General features: G+C 45.8%; 1 long non-coding RNA gene across 1 annotated transcript; it reads left to right on the top strand.

Annotated features, from left to right (window-relative positions):
* The first annotated feature begins 15,994 nt into the window (after positions 1-15,994).
* On the top strand, positions 15,995-21,635 carry LOC123355325. Its single transcript, XR_006575063.1, has 3 exons — positions 15,995-16,089; positions 20,786-20,889; positions 21,485-21,635. It is a non-coding gene; the product is annotated as an uncharacterized LOC123355325 (long non-coding RNA).
* The last annotated feature ends 4,050 nt before the right edge of the window (positions 21,636-25,685 follow it).

The raw sequence follows: 25,685 nt of genomic DNA, 5'->3' as shown, positions 1-25,685 counted from the left end.
GGTGGGTACAATCTACAGCTCCTGCAGCTGACTGTGAATTAGCCAGGTTTAATAGAATCCCAGCATGACTTGCTGTTCCAAAGTAGGCAAATACAAAGATTCATAGCTCCCAAGGCCAGAAGGGGTCGCTGTGATCATCTGGTCTGACCTCCTCTATAGCACAGGCCAGACAACCTCCACAAATGATTCCTAGAGCAGAGCTTTTAGAAAAGCATCCAATCTTGATTTGAGGAATGTCAGTGATGGAGAGCCCCCCACGACCACTGGGAAGCGGCTCCAGTGGTTAATTACCCTCACTGTGAAAAATGTATGTCTTATTTCCACTCTGGATTTGTCCAGATTCAATTGCCAGCTGTGCTAGGCAAGCACTTTTTAGAATAACATCTCTTAGTCATTGATTTAGGCTGTTTATGTGGTGCACAATATGTCTGTCGCTAAAATTGTTACAGAATACAGACCCCAACCTTAGAGTCTGAGCTGCAGTCAGTGGGATCCCTCAGCACCTCACAGGATTGATGCTGATTCAGAGTGGTCTGATCTTTATCAAAAAACCTTGTTCCAATGTGTGGATCAAAAGGGAACTGTGCCTGTTCTACATCCTATCTGCTTCCTTTCCTGGGATTTGTCCTTTTCATGCTCTTCCTTTTGAATCAGTGCCCTAAGCCAAGTGAAAGGAGGCTAGCCTGCTATCATTTATACATCTGCTCATAGGCCAGATTTGCTTCATGGTTAAATTGAATGCATTAACCACCAAATAACTTCAGTGCGATGTGCAGGTGAGAAAAGAATTTGGCCAGTAATGTTCAGAATGATTTATTCAGCCTCAGATTTGCTTAAATGATGCTCCCGACCTACATGGGAAATAGAAGATTGGTTTAATTGAAGATTAGAAATAATGCATGAACATAATCCCAGAGATGTTCTTTGTGGGAAGGCAGTGTGGTCTGGTGCACAGGGCATTAATTTGGTTGTTAGTAGACCTGGGTTCTATTCCTGGCTTTGCTACTGATCTGTTGTGTGACCTTAGTTAAGTCACTTGACCGCTGGTTTCCTTCCCACCCTTGTCTAAATAGACAATAACTTTTGGATCAATGACTGTCTCACTATGTGTTTGTACATCACCTAGCACAAAGGGGCCTGATCTCAGTGGGGGACCCTCAATACAATTTTAATATTGCAACTTATTACTACCTCCATCAACACCCTTCCCACCTTTATGCAGCACAGAACCAGCTATACATACATGTGTCTTAGACTTTTCACCCAATTTACATGTGCAGCGCACCTTTAATTCTCATTCTTTCCCCAACTCCTTCTATGTGCTCTGGCAGTTCAGGTGTCCATCACTCCCTCCTTTTCTCTGGCTTTGCAAAATGGGACTACTTAGGGGTTTAAAGCTTTACAAATAATGGATTTTTTTTTTGGTTCGCTAGCAGTTCTGAAAAACTGAAAACAAAATATTTTGTTTTGGGTCAAACTGAAAACAAAAATTGTCAAAGATTTTGGCCAACTGAAAAGTAAAAAATAAAATAAAATAATTTCGGTTGAAAAAAATGTGGTGTTCAACCTGAAACGAAACATTGTACTGTATTTTGATTTCAAGCATTGTTGAATGTTTTTTAAAAAAAATAAAATAAAACTAAAGGAAATTTCAAAACATTTAGATAATATAAAAATAAAATGTTCTTGCTTTTGGGGACTTTTTCTGTACAAAGAATTCAGTAACTAACAAATTTTTAAAATGTTTTGACGTCATCAAATCTTGAATTTTGAATTGAAAAATGTTTTGATTGACAAGTTTTACCCAGCCGTATTCCCAGCTGCAGGCATGTGTTCCCAAAACAAGGCTTAAGTGCTGCATGGACCTTGTTCTGGCCCTGTGCCTATGAATGAGTGTCACCCATTGAAAATATCTATCTGCTGTTTGCGTATGGAGAAACACAACATACTGCCACTGATGGAGAGTCTAAAAAGCAATGGCTAACAAATGCTAGTAATTTTGACTGCATCTCCGTTGCTGTGATAGAATTTATAGCAATAACCTTACTAAAGCTGATGATTCAGGTTAAGTTGTTGATAAGATATTACTTGTAATGCCATGGTATTTTCTAGCATAGCCACATTTTGGCCAAGCTGTAGCTTCCATATGACATTGTAATTTTAGCTATCAAAGATTTGCTTGAGTTAACACTGGCCTAAATGATATTGAATTTTATTTAGGAAATTACAGTGTCCTTAGCAGGGTGAGATTTTCTTATCACATGACTCTATGCTCCTAAAACCTTGGTATCAGGGAAATGCAATGAAGGGGCTGAGATAAAAACTGTGGGTTAGATTCTGTGCTATGTCTCCTGAAAGAAGCAACACAGAATGCCCAGTTCAGTGGGAAAGGAACAAAGGTGACTTTGTGCCGCCCACGTTTCAGGTTGTTGCAGGGCTGAAATGTCTGTCGCCTAAGTTAGAACAACCGGGGGGGGCTGCTCTAACTTACACCAGCCTGTTTATGGGCTGGACTGTAACCCGGGATTCCTGTCGCATCAAGTGTCAAGAATCAGGGCCTGCAGCAGAGCCAATTTCTGGGCAACCTAGTGAGCTCAGCTGGCCTGTAGTAGGCTGCCTGATTGGCTACACATGAAGGGTCAACAGACCGGCTCTCAAACCCAGCAGCAGCAGTTCAGTGGCTGCTCAGAGAGTTTGCCCAGGGTTGCAATAGTGCCTGTGCCTGCTTGTTTTTGGTCTTGCCCCTGCCTTGATCCTAGCCCTGTTCCTGCCTTGCATCACTCCAAGGACCCCAGCTCTGACCCCGGGCTCTGGCCTCTGACTCCAGCTCTCAGCCTGGGCTCTTATTCCTGGCCTGCTGACTCCTGCTCCAACTGCTGGACGTGACTGCCCACATCCTGGTCTCGGACACTGAGTACGATGGATACTCCCTATCATAGGCACCAACTTTCCCTGGCGCCGGTGGGTGCTCCCTGCCCCTGTCCCGCCTTCGATAGGCTCCCTGCAACCCCAGGCAGATTGCCTGTGCGGAAGAGCTTCTTCCACTGATCCTGCACTGCGGGAATTCTCTCCCAGCCCACGGGGGCTTGCTCCCAGCCCCTGTAGGTCATCAGAGCTGTGTCAAGAGGCTGGAGGGAAGAGGACAAGAACGAGCCCTCAGATTTGTTGAAGATTTCCCAAAGGCAACACATAGCGGAATTGCTGCGGTTCCTCAGGTCCTGATCGTCGCGCCAATGAAATCAATAGGCATTATCGACTTCACTGGGACCAGGGTGGGGGCCCTGAGTCATGCAATTCTTTTAGCAAGGTGCAAGAGTGACCCTGAGGGGAGGACAAGCTCAGGGACAAAGATGACCCAGGCACCTGTTCAGAGCCGCAGTTTCAGGTGATGGCTGCATATAAAATAACGACAGGTGTAAAGAAGGGCGGAAATACTCCTACTTTCCCCCATCCCTTAATAGGACAGCAAAGGGAAACGTGATGAAATTAAAAGGCAAGGCAAATATAAACGGCCCAAAGGAAATAGTTTTGTGCAACCTGTGGTACTCATTATCGCCGCATGTTATTAAGAATACCTCGCTCTTATAGATCATTTTTCATCCGTAGCTCTCAAAGCAGAGCAACATCATTATCCCTATTTTACAGATGAGGAAACTGAGGCACAGATTAAGGAAGAGGTTTGCCCAAGGTCATCCAGCAGGCTAGTAGAAGAGCTGAAAGTAGAACACTGATGTCCTGAGTCCCTGGACAATGTTTTATCCACTAGGTCACACTGCCTCCTTGAACAGTAGTTTACTGGACATAATATTACAAGAAGTTAGTAAGCTCTGAATAGGACTCAGTTAGGACCCTTTGAAAATCCCACACATCAAAACCTCGGTTAAGGTGAAATTAAGTTTTCAGGTCCTCAAGCCCTTATTCACCTGCACAGGTGCATACAGCAAGCAACGTTCTTGCTCTGTGGTGATAGAGAGGAATTCACCCCAGTGCAGGGAGTCGGCGCAGACCCATACGCCACATAAGTCCTAGTAAGTGGTGCATTGCTCGTTGTGCTGGCCTTGGATAAAGACATGAACTTTACCTTTTGTTGTGATGGTCATCAGGATTGTGGTGGGGTTGTTACAATGGGCAACAGGAGAGGCAATCTGGGGGGTTCACAGGGCTATGCGGTGGCTCAAGAATAAAACGAATAACAGAACATTAGAAAACGTGCTTTCTTCCATCGTGTTACTGATGATGCTGGCCACCTTTCTGTTTCATCTCACCAAGCCCGACATGCATTGCTCTGTGATGCGATGATTATTTGGTACGCCTTTAATCTTAACAAAAGGAATAAACACCCTCTTTCAACAAAGTCTTGTAATGGGCAAATCAGTTCCCAGGGACTTTAAGCTCCTGCGCTGGTGCACAAGACATCGGAAGATCCTAATTTAAGATAAAGTGTCGTAATTCAATTGGCACTTTATCTATTTGCATAGGCCAGCGAGCAGAGGAATTGGCCAGGCGGCGATGGAGAGCTAAGCAATCTGCAGCTCGCGACGAGCCGTGTGCGCTGTGGATGTGCTGTATCCGAGGGGCTTTGGTTCCCTGGGGAACGGAGGGCAGGGGCAAAGCTGGGCTCGCAGTGCCACATTTGCTGTCCGTGGCTGGACAGGACTTAAAGGGTTAGCAGAGTCCCCCATTTAGTGTCAGACTGATCAAAGCACAACTAGGTATGTGTGGGGGTTGGGAGAGAGGAGTGCAAGGAGCTGCAACTTCCTACCAGATTCTTGAAAGACTTTATGGTATTATTGTGGGCCGGGGCTGAATGTGATAGGTATTGGAACCCCGTGTGGTCCATTGGTTTAAATGAATGGTTTATGCATGATTGTGTTCTACTCCACAGCTACCACTGCTTCTCCAGGAATTAAAAACGGCAGGTGGTGATTAAGCAAATTAGCCAGTTTGTAACCCTCCAGAGAGGTATAATCTCCTTGGGGGAGGCTCCCAGATAGTAGTTCAATCTGGATTCTCCAGAGACCAACAGACAAAGAAAAGACTTGGATAAATAGCCTGAGTTTAAACAGCCTCAGGGTCTTCTTTTTCAACCAGCAAACAGACAGGACCTTCTGTCCAAAGGGGCCCCCACTTTTTCCTGGGAAGGGCTGGAAGGACTTTGGGCTTCTGAGGCCCGTAAGACTGATGAGTGACCTCTGGTGAGCTTTTAGCGTGTGTATAGGAACTTTTATGGTGTTTATAGGTTTTTCTCCGTCACGCTCTCACCTTAAGAATAAATGTGCTTGCTTAGATAGGGCTGCATGGGAACTCGAAACTGCTGGCAATTACAGCTGCTCAGAGCCTTTGGAGGGAAAGCAAAGCACAGACACTGGCCTATCTCAGCAGTCTGGGATGCTGGCAATATCCCAGTGAAGGCAGGGACTTGCACAGCCTGCAGATGCTGAGTCAGGAGGCAGAGAGACGTGGGTGTCTGCCCAAGAGAGGTGAAAGCTGGGGAGCCGGAACCCTAGAATGGGTGCCCTTGGTGGACCATGGAGAGGGAATACAGATGCAGCTGCCCTGAACTGTGACACCTTCTCCCACTGCATCCCCAGGCAAAGGCTAGGGTCAATTGTAGCCCCTCTGTGCATTCTCAAGGCACAAACTGAGAGATTGGAAAGGTACAGAACCGAGGCCTCTCCATCCCTCCGCACCAGGCCCTGGAAATGGTCAGTCACAGAGGGGACAATAGCGCTCATGCACGCCCTTGAGATCTGGATCCCACTGTGCTAGCTGCTGGTACAAATAGAGAATAAGCGGCAGTCCCTGCCCAGCAGGGCTTGTGGTCTCAGTAGTCAGCACAGCTCCGCACAGCCTCCTTCTCAGGTCTGAGGCCAAACACCACAGTCTAGCGGCTAGTGGATGGACTCACTGGCTAAGCATCCCACGCAGCACCAGAGCCGCAATGTCAAGGGGAAATGTCCTGGTCCATGAAGAACATTTCTGCTAGCTGATATAAAGGGGAAACTCACCACGACTGAGCCAACAGCAGCCGTGCCAAGCTTTTCTACTTATCCGTGCTCTCCCATTAGGGACGAACGTTCATTTTTTAAAGCTCCAGTTCTTGTCCCTTGTGACATCCCCCAGGATACAATCTGGACTGTTGAGTCGCTGTGTCCCTTTAACTCTCCAGCCCAGTGTGCCTTTTACACTGATTTGCTAGTGAAAAGCAGCCTCTACAGGTTCTGCTCACACACAAGCATTAGCATGTCAAGTCACTCCCAGCAGAGTTACACGGATACGTTCCCAGTCACTCATGAACTGTGCAGCACCCGCTAATTCTTAGCCCCAGCCTTGCCCCTCGAGAAACGTGCATCTTGTATTGTCCAGCACACAACTGAACAACACAAGCTCATTAATAGTCACTCATTTCATCAATGGAAATGATTATCCGCCAGCCTGTTGTTAACCTGAGTAGAGATTCCCCGAAGACTTCAACCAAAACACACTGGTTTCGATAAAACAATAAAACAAGTTTATTTAACTAGAGAAAGAGAGATTTGAAGGTATTCTGAGCGGTAAGGCATGTGAGTCAGAACTGGTTACAAAAGAAATAAACAGATAGAATCTAATTCCTGAACGGTACCAAGCTAAATAAGATTTGAAAGCAAAAAGAGTTTCTCTCGCCCAAAAACCTTCAGCAGCCTATACTAACTGGGCAGCCTTCCAGGTAAGACCACTTCCCTCCAGTTCAATGATGCTCCGATTGTCTTTCAAGTGATCTTGCTGCCCTGAGTAGAGATGAAGTAGGAGACGTGATGAGGAAGTCACTGACTCTCTCTTTTGTGCTCTCACGCTTTGTACTGGAAACGTCTTTACTGGGCTATGGGGTCATGCGGTTCCATGGCATCCGTGAGCTGCGGACTGTCCTTCAGGTGAATTGTAAATGTCTTGTTTACAACTTCCCTGCTGGTGAATTTCTGATTAAACAGGTGATGACCTCTTAGCACCCAGCTGGCATGCTTGTGTGCTTTTGTCTCTGAAAAACTAGTTTGAGCCAGCTTTTCTAACTTTGTAACATGTTACAGTAAAATCATTGTTATTCAATAGAGTCTCACAACTTTACATGCAAAGTTGCCACACATATTTTAGCAGGATAATAATGTTCAGTAGGTTATGCGTTTTCAAACGATACGTCACAAGGCATACTTTGTGTACAGTATATCATAAGCATATAAAAGTGGTGAACTTAGGATACAGGATGTCACAAGGGGTACAGTACGTCACATCCCTCTCTAAGGTTTGTCATCAGGAGAAAAAAAACTCTTGCTCCTGGTGTAGTGGAGATGGAGGGGTGAAATTTTCCCAAGATCTGGCCATGATTCTGACTCTCTGGTCCTGACAGGAGTCAGCATCTCCGCAGAAAGGGGTCAGATGAAGGGGAATGCTGACTGCTGAGAAGAACAACCTAAGAGAAATCGCGTTCATAGCAGAAATTTCCTGCCAGTGGTTACTTTTATTTAATTATGTTATCAATGAAACCTCTGCAGACCCTGTGCTTCCTTCTGTCATCCCTACCCGACAGACCATCACTGAGCTTTTGCTCAGTTCCATCCATTCATCCCATGTAAACCATGGGGTTCATTTTTAATTTCATTTACTACCCTGCCTGCTCTTTTCTCTGTGCTCCATTGCAACAAACCCTTCCCTCTTGGATTTCGTTTGCAACAGACTCAAAACACAGAAATTCCATCATGACACAGCACGGACCTCAACCACCTAAGCCAGTGATGTAACTGGCAGCAGTAGGGGGCTGTTATCCTCTATATGGACTGGTCAGTAGAGGGGGCTGAGGAACACACTTTGCCAGTGGGATTTATAGCTAGCTGGTAGACAGCACAGGAATGCTGAGACTTGGGAATCCAGCATTCGGGGCCAGGTGCCGGAGAGAGAGTTCTCTAGTGCAGGGGTTCTCAGACTGTGGGTTGGGACCCCAAAGTGGGTTGTGACCATGTTTTAATGGGGTCACCAGGGCTAAAGCCAAAGTCCAAGCCCCACCACCCACTGCTGAAGCCCTCAAGCTTTGGCACCCCCCAGGGTGAGGGGCTCAGGCTTCAGTCCCTCTTCCTGGGGTCTTATAGTAATTTTTGTTGTCAGAAGGGAGTCGTGGTGCAGTGAAGTTTGAGAAACCCTCCTCTAGTGGTAACAGACACGTCTGCCCATGTCCTGCTAGCCTGGACCTTCCCCCCTGTACTCCAGTCCACTTCCTTCCCCAGCTCCTGGATCTGCTCCATCTTCGTTCCTCTTACTTCCCTGCCACCCTGTCTCCGTGACCCTCTGTTCCTATTGCTCACAGCCTGCCCCTGCCCTCTGAGCGCCTCACCCCTTTCCATTTGAGTCAAGCTGCTTCCTCCTTTTCCTCCATGCTGCCTTAGCTTTAGCGGGAAACGGGGGAGGCATTAAGATAACTTGATGAAATTGGAGGAAATTTTTGAGAGATGGCAAAAGGCAGATCCCTGACCCCAGCATGACCTCCCCTGCCAAATTAGCGGTTCCTGCACCAGTAACATATTGTAAGCATTTTTTAACTTATTTTCACCTGACTTTATTATCAAGAATGGCTTAACTGGTCTAGCTGAATCTTTGAAAAACAAGCAAGCAAACAAACCCCCTAGAATTCAGCCTGAGGCAGATACCTGGAGTGGAACGAATGATCCCAAATGTTTAATGTTTGGCAAAGTTATAAAGCACTGAAAACAGCATCTTATAATGAGAAGTAAAGCTGGTAACACATTTTGCAGGGGAAGAGTTTTCTGTGTTGCTGATTTGACAAAATCAAAACAATTCTTTGGCTGTATCAGTTTTTGTCCAACGTTTTGAGGGAAATGATTGAAACCGTTCATTTTGAAACAGTCGGCTTTTGAATATAAAATATCAGACAGTCTAAATAAAACATTTTTGGAACATTTAATGTTGTGAAAAATTCCGCAGTTTTGACTTTTCATCCCAGTTTGAGACAAACCTACCTTTCAAAATGTCAGCTTTTCCTGAATGCTGGATGAAAATTTCAAATGCTGACCATCTCCAGTGGGAAGTGCTGGGGAACCTTAATCATAGGCAGTGCTACCAGACTATAATAAAGAGAAGGAAGCAGCTAAGAATTCTTCCAAGCCTTGCAGATGTTCTCTCCCCCACCCCTGCCTTTCAAAGCCCTATGTTTCTCCTAGTCACGTATTTTGTTGCATGTGTGTTTGTGTATTTGTGTCCTTGTGAAACTGTTTCTCAGGCCAACTTTCCCTCCCTGCTTTAATGAGCTTCCTTGTATTTCTGGTGGTTTCTCCTGAAGTTCTTTAATCCCCTGGATTTGCTGACTAACATAACCCCAGGAGAGCCTCACAAGAAAAAAAATTGCAGAATAAAAGCAGAGATTTCAGCCCTCTAGCTTCTTAATTAGCAGCCAACACACCAGAAGTCCTCAGGAGTGACTGTCTGACAGGGAGATTTCACACTTGCATTGAGCTCCATGCTCTGTAGACAGCGTCTTGGGGTTTTGTCTTTTTTTTAATATATATATTCCCCATGTCTTGGAATTCGTAGAGTTCCCATCTCTCTCTGTGTTAATTACCTCCTGTGTAGCTTTTTCTGCATCAGCTGGATACTCAAGAGGTGGGTGATGTATACCACATACACTGACTACCCCCAGAACCCTTAGAAATGCTGTGTTAGCTATTTGAAAATTAACAAACACACTAATCTTTTGAGATCTGCCTAAACTGACTTTCTCCCTCATCACACATTCCTAAAGTTCCACAGCTATTCTATTTTTCTTGCATGGTATTGTGTATGCAATGCATTGTCTAAATGTATTGTATCCCCCTCTAGTGGCTGCTCAAGATTATATCGGATAACAGCCTACTTCTGCTACCAACAGAAAATGAGGCACAGAGAGATGAAGTAATTGCCCAAAGTTAGATAGGAGTGAATGGCTGACCCAGATCTATCAGCTCCTCATCCTTTGTTGTGTCCATGTGATTGCATTATCAAACACTCAGTCCACCTGCATGTAGTACAGCAAGTCTTCAGGATGCAATTCTATTTTGGTGTCACCGGCCCTTTAACAGAACCCCACTAAAACTGCCCATTTCCTTGTATCTTAGATGTGCTCTGTTCTCAACACTGCTGACATCTCTGATCCAAATCATCTCTAAACACCTCCTTAGCCCTGCTGCCCCTTGTCTGCTGAGTGCCTCCCCTGCACTGTAAATGACACAGCAGCCGGCTCATGAAAGCTGACATTTTCAAACTCGATTTTCAAATGGTAAAATACGTGGCACGTGTCCTGCCAAAATGAGACAAAATCAAGTTACTCTCTCAAATGTTAGAATTGCCATTTATATTTATATCTGAAATTAAAGCAGTAGGCTGCAGCCTACAAGGATGTTAGAAAAAAAACAACACCCTCTTGCATGTTCTAGTTCTGTAAGGACATTATTGAAATGCTATTCACTCAGTGTCTTAGTGCCTCTGCAATATTAAAAGTGACACTGACATCACAGGAGTGGGAAGGTTTCAAATCACTACCAATAGGCAGTACAGATTACATCTCCATGCAGGGAGTTTATATACTCTTATGCCACTAAGCAAGCCAGGGTAGCCAGAAAACAAAAGGGGGGATACTCGTAATTCAGAATAAGCATGTAGTCCACTAGAGTCGTGCACGATTCAATAGTTTCATTCTGAAAGGGGCTGGACGAATGCTTGCTTCAATTCCCGTGGAGAATGTCCACCAATGTTAGTTAAACAGGTGCAACTGGTGTGTCTAGAGAAGCCGCAAATTGACGTCAGGCATTGTTAAAGAGAAATCAGTGTGTCTGCACAAGGGGGTGGCACTGATTTAACTACATCAGTATCTAAACCAGCCCCGTTCAATCCGTGCACTTTTATCATGTAGACAAGGGGCAAAATTTTCAGAGGTCGAAGAGAACCCAGAGGTGGCAAGCCTAAGCTGGGGTAACATACACATCGAGGGAGCTCAAAGTGCTAATTATACCAGTTTAGAGTCCCTTGAGCCTCGTCTCTGGGTTGAGACCAGTTTAGCTGGCCTCTTGGGTTGGAAGGAGAGGGAAATGCCATCTGATCAGGAACTGGGGTTAATTGAACCCGAAGGGAATCCTACTAATTTAGGATGGCAGCTGCAGTGTATGGGCCTGAAGCATAGGACAAAGCCAAGGCCTGTGAAGGGATCACAAGAATCATACAGAGAAGGAGGATATTTCCTACTGAATTGGGGGTTGGCTACCAATGGGTGAACCTCAAGTAGTTTAGAGGTTCACTTTGCAAAAGCATCCCCAAAATCGAGTTGCTAATCCTTCTAAATGGAATCTCTCAGGCCTTCAAAGCTTGCCAGAAATCTCACGAGAACTGGCTTTTCCTGTAAGATTTCCAGTTCATCCTACTTTTGGTCTGACTGGACGTACCATGGGAAAGAATTTTTTTTCTGTGCAAAGATGTGCACGAGAATGAAACTTATCAGGGAAGAGAGTTAGCCAAACTTTTTCAAACCTCATAAAAGTTTCAGGGTTGAGGTTGTGTTTGAACTTAGGGCAAAGTTTCAGGTAACTTTTTGTTTTGAACTTCTCTAACTCGGGATCTCTTGAAGCACTAACATGACATGGAAGAGCTCAGAAGCAGTTGACACTCATTGATAAACTTCATGCATCTTTTTCAGTTCAGGTTCTTTGATTGGGGCTTGGGGGGTTTATTTATTTATATAGTTTTTTGTAGATGTCAGATCAACTACTTTGCCTTGCAACTACAGAGAATAAAAGATGATAAATCTTGCACTTGCCAGCTAAGTACTTTTGATCGGTGGTCAGCTTTGTGATAAATGTTCTTCCATCACATTCTTCAGCCCATACATTTTCAAGGCTAGTTAGAAGTTGGAAGGCAAGACAAAACAATGCAGCTATCCGGCAGAATTCAATTTCCTGAAAAAAATAAATCATATTTTTTCCCCGTGACCTAAATGGAAAACATATTGTTCTGAAAGTGCTGTTCAAACAGAATTACCAAAACCTTTTATCAACAAAGAGACTGTCATATATCAGACATCTGGTGTGGATGTCAATTATAATAATTAATTAGACATCTCCCCAGATGCCTGACACTACATTCTGTCAGCAGATTTTTTTTACTTCAATCAAAACTGCTGCTGCATTATGCATGAAACTCGTAGAATAGTTGGGAGTTGAGGAGATCAGCTGCAAATCACAGCTAAACACACCAAAGGGCTTATGCTTCAGGTGGCTTTTACTGTTTTTTTAAGAATGCCAAATGAAGGTCACATGGATTAATTTTTTCCCTCCTTAACAACATCGTCAAATGTTTTATATATATATTTTCTGCAACTTCAAAGAAGGAGATGGATGGGAAAGAAAAAAAGAAAAAAGGTAACAATTGCCACTAGATCCTGCTGGAAAACATAAAACACTCACTCATTCACCAGATCCATTAGGCAAGAAGCAAACATCCTGTCAACTGACGGGGATGAGCACAGTCTAGCCTAGTGGTTGGAACAGGCATCGAGAACCAAAGACGAGGGTCAGAGCTGGAGTCAGTCGTCGAAGCCAGAGCCCAGGCTCAAACCAGAGGGCAAGAACTGGAGCGATCAGGGTAGCAGGCAAGGAGAGGGTCAAGGCAGAGGTAGGACAGAGGCAAGGCTGGGTGCTGGCTGAGCTGGAGGTGTGTTGTAATGCCAATAAACTGGGCTTATTTTGAGCTTGTTGTGTTCCAGATAGGCTAGACAAGACCAAAATGCTAGTGTACCAAGCTCGCGTTCTCAGCCCTCTCATGTATAGTGCGGAAACATGGAGAAGCAGGAACAAGGTATTGCAGGGGCAGGCACAGTGGTGGGCATGACACTGAGCATCCTCTGCCATAATGTAGTTGTTCCAGCTGGATTTTCCAGCAATGACACTGAAGGAGCATTCAAGGAGATGGCCTCTTAGTCACTGCCATCCGCTAATGGCATCCCTTATTCTACTGCTCATTCGCAGCAGCTAACAGAGAGGCAACTCCTCTGGAAACCTTGAAATGGGTGTGGTTCAGAGAGAAACGGCTGAGTGCCAAACCTTTCAGCACATACACAGGAGCAATTCTCACTGACCTCCATTTTGCCTGAGTGAGGAATGAAGGATCAGCAGTTGACCTCTGAACCAGAACTGAAAGAGACGTCAGCCCAGATCCTCAAAGAGATTGAGATGCCTAACTCATACCAAAATCAACATGGCTCTGGGCCTTCTTGTCTGAGCCAATGACTGGCTGAGTTGGAGGTGTGTCATAATGCCAATTAACTGGGTTTACTTTGAGCTTGTGTTCCAGGTAGGCTGGACAAGACCAAAATGCTAGAGTACCAAGCTCATGTCCTCAGCACTCTCATGTATGGTGGGGAAACATGGACAATTTATGCTCATCAGGAGAAAAGGTTAAACAGTTTCCAGCTATGTTGGTTACGCCGTATACTCAGCACCAAATGGTAGGGCAAAGTCATCAACGCAGAGGTTTTTCGAAGGGCAAATTTACCAAGTGTGACAGCCCTGCTCAAGCAAAGACGACTGCACTGGGTGGGCCATCTGAGTAGGCTGGAAGATGGACACATGCTCAAGGACATGCTATATGGGGAGCTGTCAGAGGGAACAAGAACAACAGGATGGCCCAAGCTTCGCTATAAAGACATATGCAAGCAAGATATGAAGGAATTTGGAATTGATCCTGACCAATGGGAAGTCTTGGCAAGTGATCATCACAAGTGGCGCCATCGTCGCATCAAAGTCCATGACAGACGCTGGCCCCCCAAAGCTTGAAGAGAAAAGAGCTTTTGCAAACCATCTACATCATAGGCTACAATTCCCACTGTCTCTCGCAGATGAAAGGATGCCAACACACTCTGAGCTCCAGACACATGACATCTAAACTAGGTTAACAACGTAGGCCCTAGTTCTGCAACTGGATCATTCTGACTACAATGGGAGTTTGCCCATACATAAGGGTCTACCTGTTTTTTTTGTAGCAGCAGGACTTTAGCTTGTAAATTCTTTGGGGCAGGGGCAGTGGGTGTAATTCTGACTCCACTGAAGTCAATGGTAGTTTTGACATTGAAGTCAATAGGGCAAAGACCTCATCCTGTCTTCTAATTTGTTCTGGGAAGTACACTTTTGAACACCTTCAAATGATGAATAAATAAATATGTCCAACAACCTCATTTCCTGGTTATCTGTAAGGCTGATTGAAATGTTTTCACTGGAATGTTTCTCCAGTGAAAAACAACATTTCAGATGATGCAAAAATCTTTGGGAAAGAAACATTGTATCATTCAAAATTGTCCAGTGTCTCTTCAAAGTGAAAAAAATTATTAGATTTTTTAGCTTTGATTTGATTATATATGTTTTTGACCACCACACCTGGCAGCTCACCTGATTAAAAATGCTTCATTTATCTCTCACAGAGCGTTTTAACTTCCAGAAGCAGATGAAGCATTTTTAATCTTGTTTCGTGCACAGATACCAAGGGGACGAGCACTCTAGAAATGCCAATAAATAAAATAAATAAAGTGCAGGGAAAGATGATTGCTTTGGATCCATCAGAGTGGTGAATTAACACAGCAACTGCAACCAGTCAACACGAGAGGCCACATTACATCAACTCTACCGTTTATAATATAAATTTCTACATTTCTCTTGGCCCACAAAAAATAATAAGATGGATAAAAATACTTCTGTTATTTGTAGTCAAAAATCTCCCCAGCCAATTAATAACCTTTGCCACCAGCTTCCCTTCCCTAGGAGTTTGGATTGCTATTATTTTTAGTTCTTAATCGTTTAACGCGATTTGTGTCCTCCAGTGACCTATAGGTTGTTTTGCTCTCAGCCAGCTCCGGGATTGCTCTAGCATCTAAAGTCTTGTTGCTTTCACCTTGCAACTTCAGCTTCCGTTTTTGTTTCAGGAAACAAAAAATATTTCTCCTTACAGTTTTATGATGTAGGAAACTGGAGGGGGGAAAAGAATAAAGGTTAGAAGAACCTTAAAACCCCGAATGAGGCAAAGACCTTTGGAGCGGCGCTGCCCAGAGGATTCAGGGGGCCCCTTCCATTAAAAAAAAGTTGCAATACTATAGAATACTATATTCTCGTGGGGGCCCCTGTGGGGCCTGGGGCAAATTGCCCCACTTGCCCCCCCACCCCCTCCGGCTGGCCCTGCTTTTAGGGTGACCAGACAGCAAGTGTGAAAAATCAGGATGGGGGTGGGGGATAATAGGATCTTATATAAGAAAAAGACCCCAAAATCGTGACTGTCCCTATAAAATCGGGACATCTGGTCACCCTACCTGCTTTGGAGAGTAAACTGCCAAGGACCCAGGAATTTGACAGTAGGTTATCATAGGACTGGAATTACAGATGTTTTTCAGGATGTTTTAGGACATTTTTGAAAAACATTATTGCCCTCCCTGGTTCTCATGGGAAATTACTCAGAATGATCTCTCTTAACCTGTCAGGGTCCTGAGATGAGACGCCAGCTTATAAACTGTCGGACAAAGATACATCAAGAGGCAAACCGTAACTGAAAGGACCAGAAGACGTGGTAGCTTTCACTGAACATGTACAGAGTTTTATAATAGTTCGGCGTCATGATTTGGGCTTTCTAATATCAGTCCTTTATTTACAGTAGCAAACAGCAATCGTGAGCAACCCTACAATAACTAATGTAGGGAGCACAGGCTCAGCTCTACGCTCACAAGCGACAGGACAAGAACAAACTAGTAGGCTTGCCTCCCAGTGCTCACTAGCAGCCCTACAATAATAAACTGATACATAATGCGAAGCTCACAAGAGATGTTGTAACAACAAAACCAGGGGATACAAGCTCTCACGAGCAGCCCTACAATAACACCAGAGTGACCCTGATACTGAGCTCACTTACATTGTGACTCCGTTGATGTCAGAAGAGTTACTCCTGGTTTGCACCGGTGGAGGTGAAATCAGACTCAGACCCATTTCTTACAGAGCCCAACAGCCGCAAGCAACTTTACAGTAACCAGCTGAGATGTGCTGCTCAGTGGTACAGGAACAAACCAGGGGGTGAAGTTCATCTCTGGGCAGAGGATCAGCAAGAGGCCTATGCACCATTTACAACAGGGACTTAAATGGTGCAAGGGCTTTGAGCCAGCCCTGTGTGCAGGGATGACTTTAGCGGGACCAGACAGCAAGTGTGAAAAATTGGGACTGGGGTGGGGGTTAAAAGGGGCCTATATAGGACAAAGCCCCGAACATTGGGACTGCCCCTATAACATCGGGACATCTGGTCACCCAAAATGACTTTCGCTTACAGGATAAAAGTGGGACTGAAGTGTTGCATCTGCCTTGTGCTGAGCCTTTGCGTAGGGGATGAATTTCAAACTTTTGTATTCAGCCGAGCCCCTAAGGGCAACAATAGAGTAACAAACCACGGTTTGCTTGCTTAGAAACAACCCTATAATAACAAATGAGTAGTCTTTGTGTGTAAGTTGATGAAGACTTTGAGATTTCAATTGCAAACTTCTCTGCAAAGGGTTTGGCTGGGATTTGCAAAGGAGCCTAAAGAAAATGGGGGTGAAATTTTCAAAAGAACCTTAGTGACTTTAGGAGCCTAATTCCGATTGACTATCATTGAGATTTAGATTCCTACATGTCTACGCCACTTTTGAAAATAGGACTTAGGCTTCTAAGTCACTTAGGCATTCTTGCAAATATTGCCCTGGGTGCCTAACATCCAACAAAAGTCCATGGGAATTGGTTACCTAAATCCCTTAGAGCCAGATTTTCAAAGGTATCGAGGCATCTACAGCCTAGTGGGATTTTGGTGACCAATTCCCATTGATTTCAATAGGAGTTAGGTGCCTAATCTGCTCAGATGTTTTTGAAAAACCCTTGTCTGCATGTTTAGGTCCTTAAATACCTTTGAAAATCTGGCCCTTAAACTCTTTTGAAAAGTCTGGCCCTTGTGGTTATAGAAGTTTTCTAACAGATATATTACAAGAAAGCAGAACAGAGGGGAGCAAGGGAGTTCTTTCCCCTGCTGTTTTAGGCCATGTCAACAGCAGGTGTTGATGTAGCAGGTCTGGTGAAGACCCAATATATCGACGGCAGAGCGCTCTCCGCTCAACTCTGGTACTCCACCGGAACAAGACGAGTAACTGGAGTAGCGTAACTTAGGTTGACTTACCGCGGCAGTGTAGACAGGGCCGTACTGCAGGTAATGCCATCCATCATGTCTCTACAGATTTCTCCTCCTTCCCACCTACATCTCCATGGGTCGCTCCCGGTGCAAGTTACGGTGAGAGATCTTGATCCCACAGCCCCCTAATCCGCTAGAGCTACCTAAATATATCTCCTGCGCTACTGCTAATGCCATCCCCCAGCCTGAACTGCGAAACTGCTGCCAGAACACCAGCCACGGCCTGAGAAATGTTTAATGAACCATAATTGACATCAATAGCAGATGTCTGCTCTAATGAATGAGGAAAGTCATAGCCAATAAGAGACAAGAGGGGTGGGGGGAGCCAATCCCAGAGTTTTGACTTCCCAGGGAAATGTCTCATGGACAGGGATAGCTCTTAGAAGTTTATTACCCCCAATGACCTGTAACACTTTATTGGTCAATCCGTTGATAAAACGCCAAGATAACTATCCTGGAGAGTTAGCGGTAGGGACAAAGCAATAAGAATGTCCCAGTTGCAGACTCAGAAGCCAGGATTTCACCTGGAGGTGGCGGGGGAAAGCATTTCTGACTCTCATTTGATTTCGGGGGGTTGTGTTCTCACCTTCGTTCCTCACTGGAATTAGTGACAGTGGGGGGCAAGGGATGGCAGAGAGGACAGAGGGCAAGGATCGGAAGCAGGGGGAGCGAGAAGCAGGAGGGTCTAGCATGGGATTAGCAACCCTGGGAAACATGATATAAGGGTCGGCTCCTGCACCACAGACGCCAATGGAAATGTTGCCGTTTATGTCAGTGAGAGCAGGATTAAGTTAGAAACGGGCTGGCTCCAAATCTATTGCCGTCGGTGAAAGCCTTTCCACTGATTTCAATGGGCTTCTTAGCAGTCTTCGTATAAGCACACCAGGACCATACAGAAATCATTAGATTAGCTAGGTGGAGACCTCGCCTGGGGTTGTGCGTTCAGTCCTAGTTCTGCCCGCGATGTGGTGTGTGACCTTGGAGAAATCACACTGGTTAGCATTGTTTTCTTCTGCTCCTCACCCGACTGCCTGCAGCTGCCCGTTGTCTCTTGCCCGGACTTAGATTGTAAATTCTTTGGGGCAGGACGCGGCATTTTGTTCTGTTAGTACTGTACCTAACACGCTGGTGTCCGGGTGCAAGACTAGCTTTCCTGGATGCTACCTCCATCCTACTAGTAATATGATAATAATATCATGCATCATGAAGTGGGCATTCACCCACGAAAGCTCATGCTCCAATAAGTCTGTTAGTCTATAAGGTGCCACAGGACTCTTTGCTGATAATAATAATAATTATCAAAAACATCCATGAATTGAGGCTACCTGAGTTTCTGGATGTCCAATTTGAGATATTCAGAGACTCCAGTGAGGAAGAAAACACTGTGCATGCTCATTAGCAATCCTCCAATAACAAGCTGGCAGGCGGGCACGGCTCTGCGAACATTTCTGTATGATCAACCCCCCAATTTTCCAGCAATATTTATCTGATGGAAAATTTCCCACCCAGCCCTATTATAAACAGCACAGGGGGAAATAAGATTTTTTAAACAAGACAAGTTGCTTTGGCAGCCTCCTTTTTAACCTTCCTGAACAAAAATGATACAAATAGCAATACAGATGTTTTGGAAGAGTGGATGTTTTCCACTAGATTGTATTTTCTTTTTGCCAAGTGAGTTGAGCCCATCTATTCCCTCGCTTTTGTTCAGTTGCTCGGTTTTTACCCAAAGGATAAAAGCTGCATTTGAACATCCCCCGGAGGGTCTCATTTCTGCTCCGAGCACACACACCACCACTCGAACAAGGGGGAGCGAGGCACCAAAGATACTGCTAATAAAATTAATCCTCATATAAAATCTTATCAGTGCCAGAACAACCAGGGCGCTCAATCTTGTGTCTCAGGCAGCGCTGAATTCTTTCATTACTGGGCTCACTGGACCAGAGAGCCTACCAGCCTGTATATCTGAATATAGATGATGTACAATTTACTGGTCCATGGGCTGTCACTTAACCCAAGTTACTGGCCCATGCTAGGGTTTGCCAACCTTTCTGTTTCAAGCAGGAACAAACAGTTTATAGGCTGTCAATTTAGCAGATCTATTCCCCGGCACCCCTAACCTCCCTCGCCTGCCGGTTGGTTTCATTAATCATTTCCCCGCTGTCTCCTGGGCGAGATGTGTTAATTTTTATAGGACTTACTTGGCAAGTCTTAAATCTCAGAGCCTTTCTCAGAGCCTTTGTGAGCCCACTGGTTGGCGTGAGCTGTTCCATGCCGATGGAGGTCCCTCTGCGCTGGCGAGAGCCCAATGTAATGGCTGTGTTGCCCGTAGGAAAGACTCACTTTAGGGATGCACAGGTGTGGAAGACACCCAACCACCAGAAGGCAAGAGAGGATGCGGGGGGCTGTGGGTTCGTACCGTAGCCAGGAAAGACGCGCTGGCTCTACTCCAGCTTGGCTAGCAGCCCGTTGGCAGTCTCTTGCATGTCCCTTGTGGTCATTTGTCTGTGTAACATCACAGCAAAGGTATGAAGGTTAGTCTAGCGGATTGGCTGCTGCGTGGGGACTCTGGAGAGCTGCGTTCAGTTCCTGACACCTTGTGTGAGCTTGGGCAAGTTGCTAGATTCGGTCAGACCAGAGAGGACCCGTGTCTGCTGATTGATCGTGGGGGCGTACAACCCCAGAACAGCTCGACTCACACCCTTCCCTCCCCCGGCAGTCTACCCCTCCTGGATAGCAGCTGCCCCTCCCTGCAGCTCTGAGCTGTTCCTCCTGCCTCTGCCTCTCCATGCCCAGCTCAGCTCGTCGGCTCAGCTGTCCCGTAGGGACAGGGCCTGGCAGCACCATGTGTCCCCGCATGTCCCCTCCCCATGTGTCACCTCTGGGTCAGACTAGATGATTTAATGGGCCCTTCTGGTCTCTCTCTGTGCCTCCGTTCTCCATCTGTAAATAGAGTTTTGAGAGTCACTGGATCATCTGTCTGACCTCCTGCATACCACCAGCCGCCGACACCACCCAGCACACTAACCCCAACCACCAATGTTAGAGAATTAGCCCAGATAGTGCTTTCCTCCCTCCCAGAGGTGTGTTGTGAAGATAACATCCGTTCACCATTGTGAGTGATGACGGCTCTATAAGCACCTAGGTAGATACAACTACCTAAGTGGTGGCCTCTGCTCAGGGGAGCCCCCGGGACTGCAGTAGCTGTGGTTCTCCCAGCACTCAGATACCGCAGCAATGGGGGATATAAAAACACGTAGATAGATAGTGCCGGAGGAGGTGGCAGTCACAAAGCTGTGAGGGGACAAGAGGTTATTGTCACTAATTTCATTTACAAAATTAAGTTCCAGGCCACAAATAACCTGCGGTCAGATATATGACATAGGGGGTTTTGATAATATTAATTACAATATTTGTTGGTGACTGATGGCTTTGTGAGCAGGTCTCAAATAAATAGCCGGTGCCTTGTGCTCTGGTTTTGAAGATGTATTTGTAATACTTTAGGAGAACTAGCTGTTAATATTATTTATCATTTGCACGACAGTGACAGCTAGAGGCACCAACCCAGATCACAACCCCACCGCGCCAGGGGCTGCACAGACCTAGTAAGAGACAGCCCCTGCCCCAACAAGCTGACAGTCGACGTAGGTAAGACAGACAAAAGTGGGAGAAAGGAAATATTATTAATCACATATTACAGGTGGGAACTGGAGGCACAAGGAAACAGAAATGACCCACCCAAAATCCCAGAGGAAGTCTGTGGTAGAACTAGCAATGGAGTCCACATCTCCTGACACTCAGTCCAGTACTTTAACAACAAGACCACCTGTGATGGGGTATTCACACCACACAAAGCCTGAAGGAGTTAAGGTGACTAGGTGGGCCAATTAATCAACTAGGCGGCACCTGCAGGAGGAGCCAGGGAGTAACGAGGACTAATTAAAGATGAAACTCAGCTGGACAGGAACAGGAGGGGTCTGTATAAAGGCCAGTAACTGAGAGTAGAAGGGAGCTGCAGAGAGAGAGGCTGCAGAGCTTCTCAGGGCGAGTGAAGGCAAGGCAGGCAATAGCCCAGGGATACAGCCGTAAGGTTTAGGACTGTGTAGGCCCTGACTGCTTGTTGCAGGTCCCTGGGTGGGAATCCAGTGTAGAAAGTAGACCTGGATTCCCCTAGCAACAACTGGGGAAGTGGCACTGTTAAGGGGCAATGGGTCCGAAAAACTCTGACACACCTGTCTCCTAGCTCCCCAGAAGGAAAAAACTACAGTGATCTGGCTGGAAGGCCAAGCCACTAAGCAGGTGCAATCGAGTCCAGAGAGAGAGAGAGACGGTGACCATTTGCAGGAGTGGGTATAGACCAGCAGAGCGAATCTCCAGGCGCAGCCACAAAGAGACGCTCCAGTGGTGAGTAAAACACCTGTGATGCCATCCTTCTCTTTGAGTCAGCTATGATTGAATAGGGGGGATCGGAGGGTGGGGAAGGGCAAGGAGAAACAGACATTGTCTATTTAAAAAAAAATGCTGTGACTTTAATTTTAGCATCTCTACCATTATCTGATTCAGTTGTAGAATATTGAAATTAAGTGCGGCAATACCTCTCACTGAGGAGAAGTGCATCTGAGTGTTCAAGTGGAATTTGGTTCTCTTTAGCCCCAGATGTGATGCGTTGAGAGCTTTGTGCTGTACATACACTGTACCTTTTGCATTGGACTTCTCACTAAGCTCATACTAACTTGGGTCAGATCCTGCCACCTTCACTCCTTCTGAGTCGTACCTTGCCTTGCAAGTAGTCCCACTGTACCAGTTTCAAGCAGAGATCTTTGCTGTGTAGTGAAAAGTGAACTGAAGGTGCACATGGGCTGAGGCAAGGTATCCAGATGTAAAATGTGCTAGAATAAATGGTATTATTGGCAAAATAGTAGTGGATCATGCCACTAATGGGTCTATTATAATGCAGCACTGGACAAAAGGGGAGAGGTTTGAGCATTGGCCTGCTAAACCCAGCATTGTGAGCTCAATCCTTGAGGGGGCCATTTAGGGATCTGGGGCAAAAACTCTTTCTAGGGATTGGCCCTGCTTTGAGCAGGGGGTGGGACTAGATACCTCCTGAGGTCCCTTCCAACCCTGATATTCAATGATTCTATTCATGCAAACTTAACTTTGGCATTGACTGTCTCTGGAGTGCTTCACTAACAGTGTACCTTCATATTTTATTAAGAGGGATTCTTTTTTGTCTGGGATTGAATCATGCATTTGTTTACATTGGTGGAATCTTTATCTTTACTGAGCTGCTGGATCCTGAGCCAGCTTAGCTCCTCTTCTGCCCTAGGACTTGAACCTAGAGAGCTACAACCATGTCTAAAATGTGTGTGTGTGTGTGTGGTGGTGGTGGGGGGCATGATGACAACTTTCCTTCACTGTGTGGATTGGGGTCAGATGAGCCACTGATATTGCTGCTTTTGAAGAATCTGGTGATTGATATTCCTGTCTTTTATGGCCAGTTATCTCAGTGGCTGGCACCAACTGCGTTCGGCATAAATAAGAATAAATTCTCAGCGGTCTCACCAAAGTGCTGATTTCTCCAGCTAGAACAAAGAAACATTCAGTTGGGTTCCTGTTCTGACATTCAGCTCAATTTTTTTTCTTTCTTTCTTTTCCTGTATTGTGTCCTCTTGACGCCTTCTGCTCTGACCTTTTCCTTCATGTATTGCATCTAACCCGCAGGCTGTTGGCCCAGCATCCCCTTTTGAATGCCTGGTAAAGGCAGAGAAGTCATTCCACTGGTTACAAATTGACTGTGATCTTCAAGGTAGGGGTCTGGTGGGATGTATTATCTCCCTGCCCTCAGGGTGCCTTTTATCTAGCATGGAGCTTTACCTGATGGCAACACACCTATATTCATTTTTTCCTATTCATCCTGTTGAAAGCTGCATGCTTGTTTAGCATTATTCCTGCACTAAAGCATGCATTTTTCCTTGGCATCCTGCTAAATTAATGGGGAGTTCTGTTATGAAGACAATATACATGGTGCAAATACCAACGTCCAGTAATCCAACTAGTGCATCCGTTCCAAGGACCAGCACTGAAAGGACCAGCGCTCTTTCTTTCTGTGCTGCTGCTACTCTGGCATTCACCAGCTTCCTCCCTCCTTTCAGTCCTCATCCACCTTTGGCCGGGTGATGGAGGAAAAGCCCAAATCCCTCTCCGCATCACATCAATGCAGTGACTAGCGAGGGATGAGCCAAATTGGCCTTATTTCTGGTGGAATAACATCATGAGGAGCCTCTGTTGCATTTTTATTCTCTTGCTGTGTTGCCAAAAACACCTGGTAGCCTTTTAGGGCAAAATATTTTTTTCTCTCCTTGCCAGTAGTGCTTTTGTCATCGAGATGGAGCTCAGCTTCCTACTGTACCATTAATTCTACTGAGACCGTTAATATCTCATCTGAAGAGCTAATCGCTATTTCATCCTACTCCTTTCACTGATTGCTACCTGGTAGACCAGGTTATTTTATCCATCCCAACTGTCAGTGCCCCCTTACTCTCAATATTTCAGATGTTTATTCAGTAACATTATTCTAATACCCTTTTTGGGTGTGGTGGGACCCCGCAGAGAGATCTTTAGGTATCTCAAATGAAAGCCACAAACTGCATTGTGCTTAATAATCTATTGTATTTTCTTAGAGTTACTGCACTCGGCAATTTTTGGCTTGATTTGACATGAAAGTTAATGCTCTGGGGTGTGTGTGTGTTAGTTATAAATTCCTGCTATATCCCATTGATTAGAAATGTGAAAGTTTCTAGAGATTTAAACTGAGCGGCGAGACTAACTGAGATCTTTGTGATGGCTGCACCATTAGGTTTAATTGTCTGCTAATGGCTCCCAGCATTTAACTCAATCTTCCGCTACACATAGAAAAATGCCGGGAGAGGAGATTTACTAAATCGATATGGGGATCCTTGTCACCTCCTTGGGGAAAAGTTGCTTTGCTGGGAGCAAGATGTGGCTTTTTGGCTCACTCAAAAAACATCCTCCTCGCTGGGTGCAAAGCATGGCGCCTTGTGCCCGAGAAAGGAGAATGCTGCCCTGGTCACCACGTGCTCATTGCTTGGCACTACCAGCCATTCCATTCCCATCTCTGTCACTGACTTCCTCTTGGGCAAGTCACCGCTCTGCACCTGGTTCTCTGCTGGAAGGGGCAATGCCAAGGGGCCTTAAGCAGGGTGGAACCTGCCTCTAGGAAGATCCTTTGCCAAAGGGGGCTCCGTGGCCAGCATAGAGCTGCTGAAGTGGCTCTATATGCCTCACTCCCTCCAAGTTTCTGGCATAGGGTATATGTCTGGAGCAGGGAAAAGGAGGAGACCCTGGTTGCAGTGCAGTGTGCCTCTGGCTTCTGCTGGCTCACCTCACCTGCTAATAGCTCAGTGTCATGCTGACAGACCCCGGTCGTCGGCAGGGGGGATTGAACTGGGGACTTCTGGAGCTTAGTGCATGAGCCAAAAGCCAATGGGCTGTTAGCTAAGGCTGTAGAGCCAACTCATTTTTACCTTTCTCTAAGTGGTGTTGGTGCCATTAGATGGGACAGAGCACCCCCATCTCTACCCCCAGAAGATGTGTGGGTTACACTAGCATCTACAGCAGGCTGATTTTTTTTAGTCACCGTTCTAGCAGTTACATTGACATCTGGATACTGAGTGTGGATTTCGATGCAATGTGTTGATTTCAAGTATGTTTTAGATATTGTTCGAAACGCTTTCTCCTTTTGTTTCAATAATGTTGAAACATTTCAATAAGGTAAAAATGTTTCATTTCTACAGTCTCATTTCATTTTGATTATATAGCCGTTCTGATGCCCTTAGCTGCCCCTCGCTTAAAGGCCCTTTTGCCCCTCCTCTCCTGCCATGCCTATACCTCATGCAGGAATGGAAGAACTAACGCCCCCATGGCCAAAATGGAGTCTGCTCTGCAGGCAGCTCTGGCCAAAAAAAAGGCACGTGCAGGAACGCAGCAGTGAAAGCCCCTTCCACCCCAGGGGCACCTGTTGCAACCCCCTCGCATGAACACCCACCCACCAGCAGAGTACAATGAATCTAGGAAGGTGAAATATTTATTTACACAGGGATGAAAGGAGGAAAACGGGGGAAATGTAGGAGCAGTAAAACAGGGTTACAGTCAACTCAAGGCCCCAAGGCTCAGGGGTAGCACAGTCTGACAGGGCAGACACCCGGCAATGTGTCTGCACACGGAGTTCTGGGGAAAGTTCCAGTCCAGTGGTGAGTCTTGGGTGATCCTGGTCGTCTTTGGTGCCAATGAACTTTCCCCAACAAACCCCTCCGGTGCCCTCTTCTGCCGCTCTCTGCAAAGCCACACAGAGCGACCACCTCGCCACTTAACTCGCTACAGCCTCCTTCCTTATCCCTGATGCAAAGCCACAAGCCGCAGTA

The sequence above is a fragment of the Mauremys mutica genome, chromosome 23 (genome assembly GCF_020497125.1).
Source record: "Mauremys mutica isolate MM-2020 ecotype Southern chromosome 23, ASM2049712v1, whole genome shotgun sequence".
NCBI classification, from domain to species: Eukaryota; Metazoa; Chordata; order Testudines; family Geoemydidae; genus Mauremys; species Mauremys mutica.
This window is presented reverse-complemented; position numbering and strand designations above follow the sequence as displayed.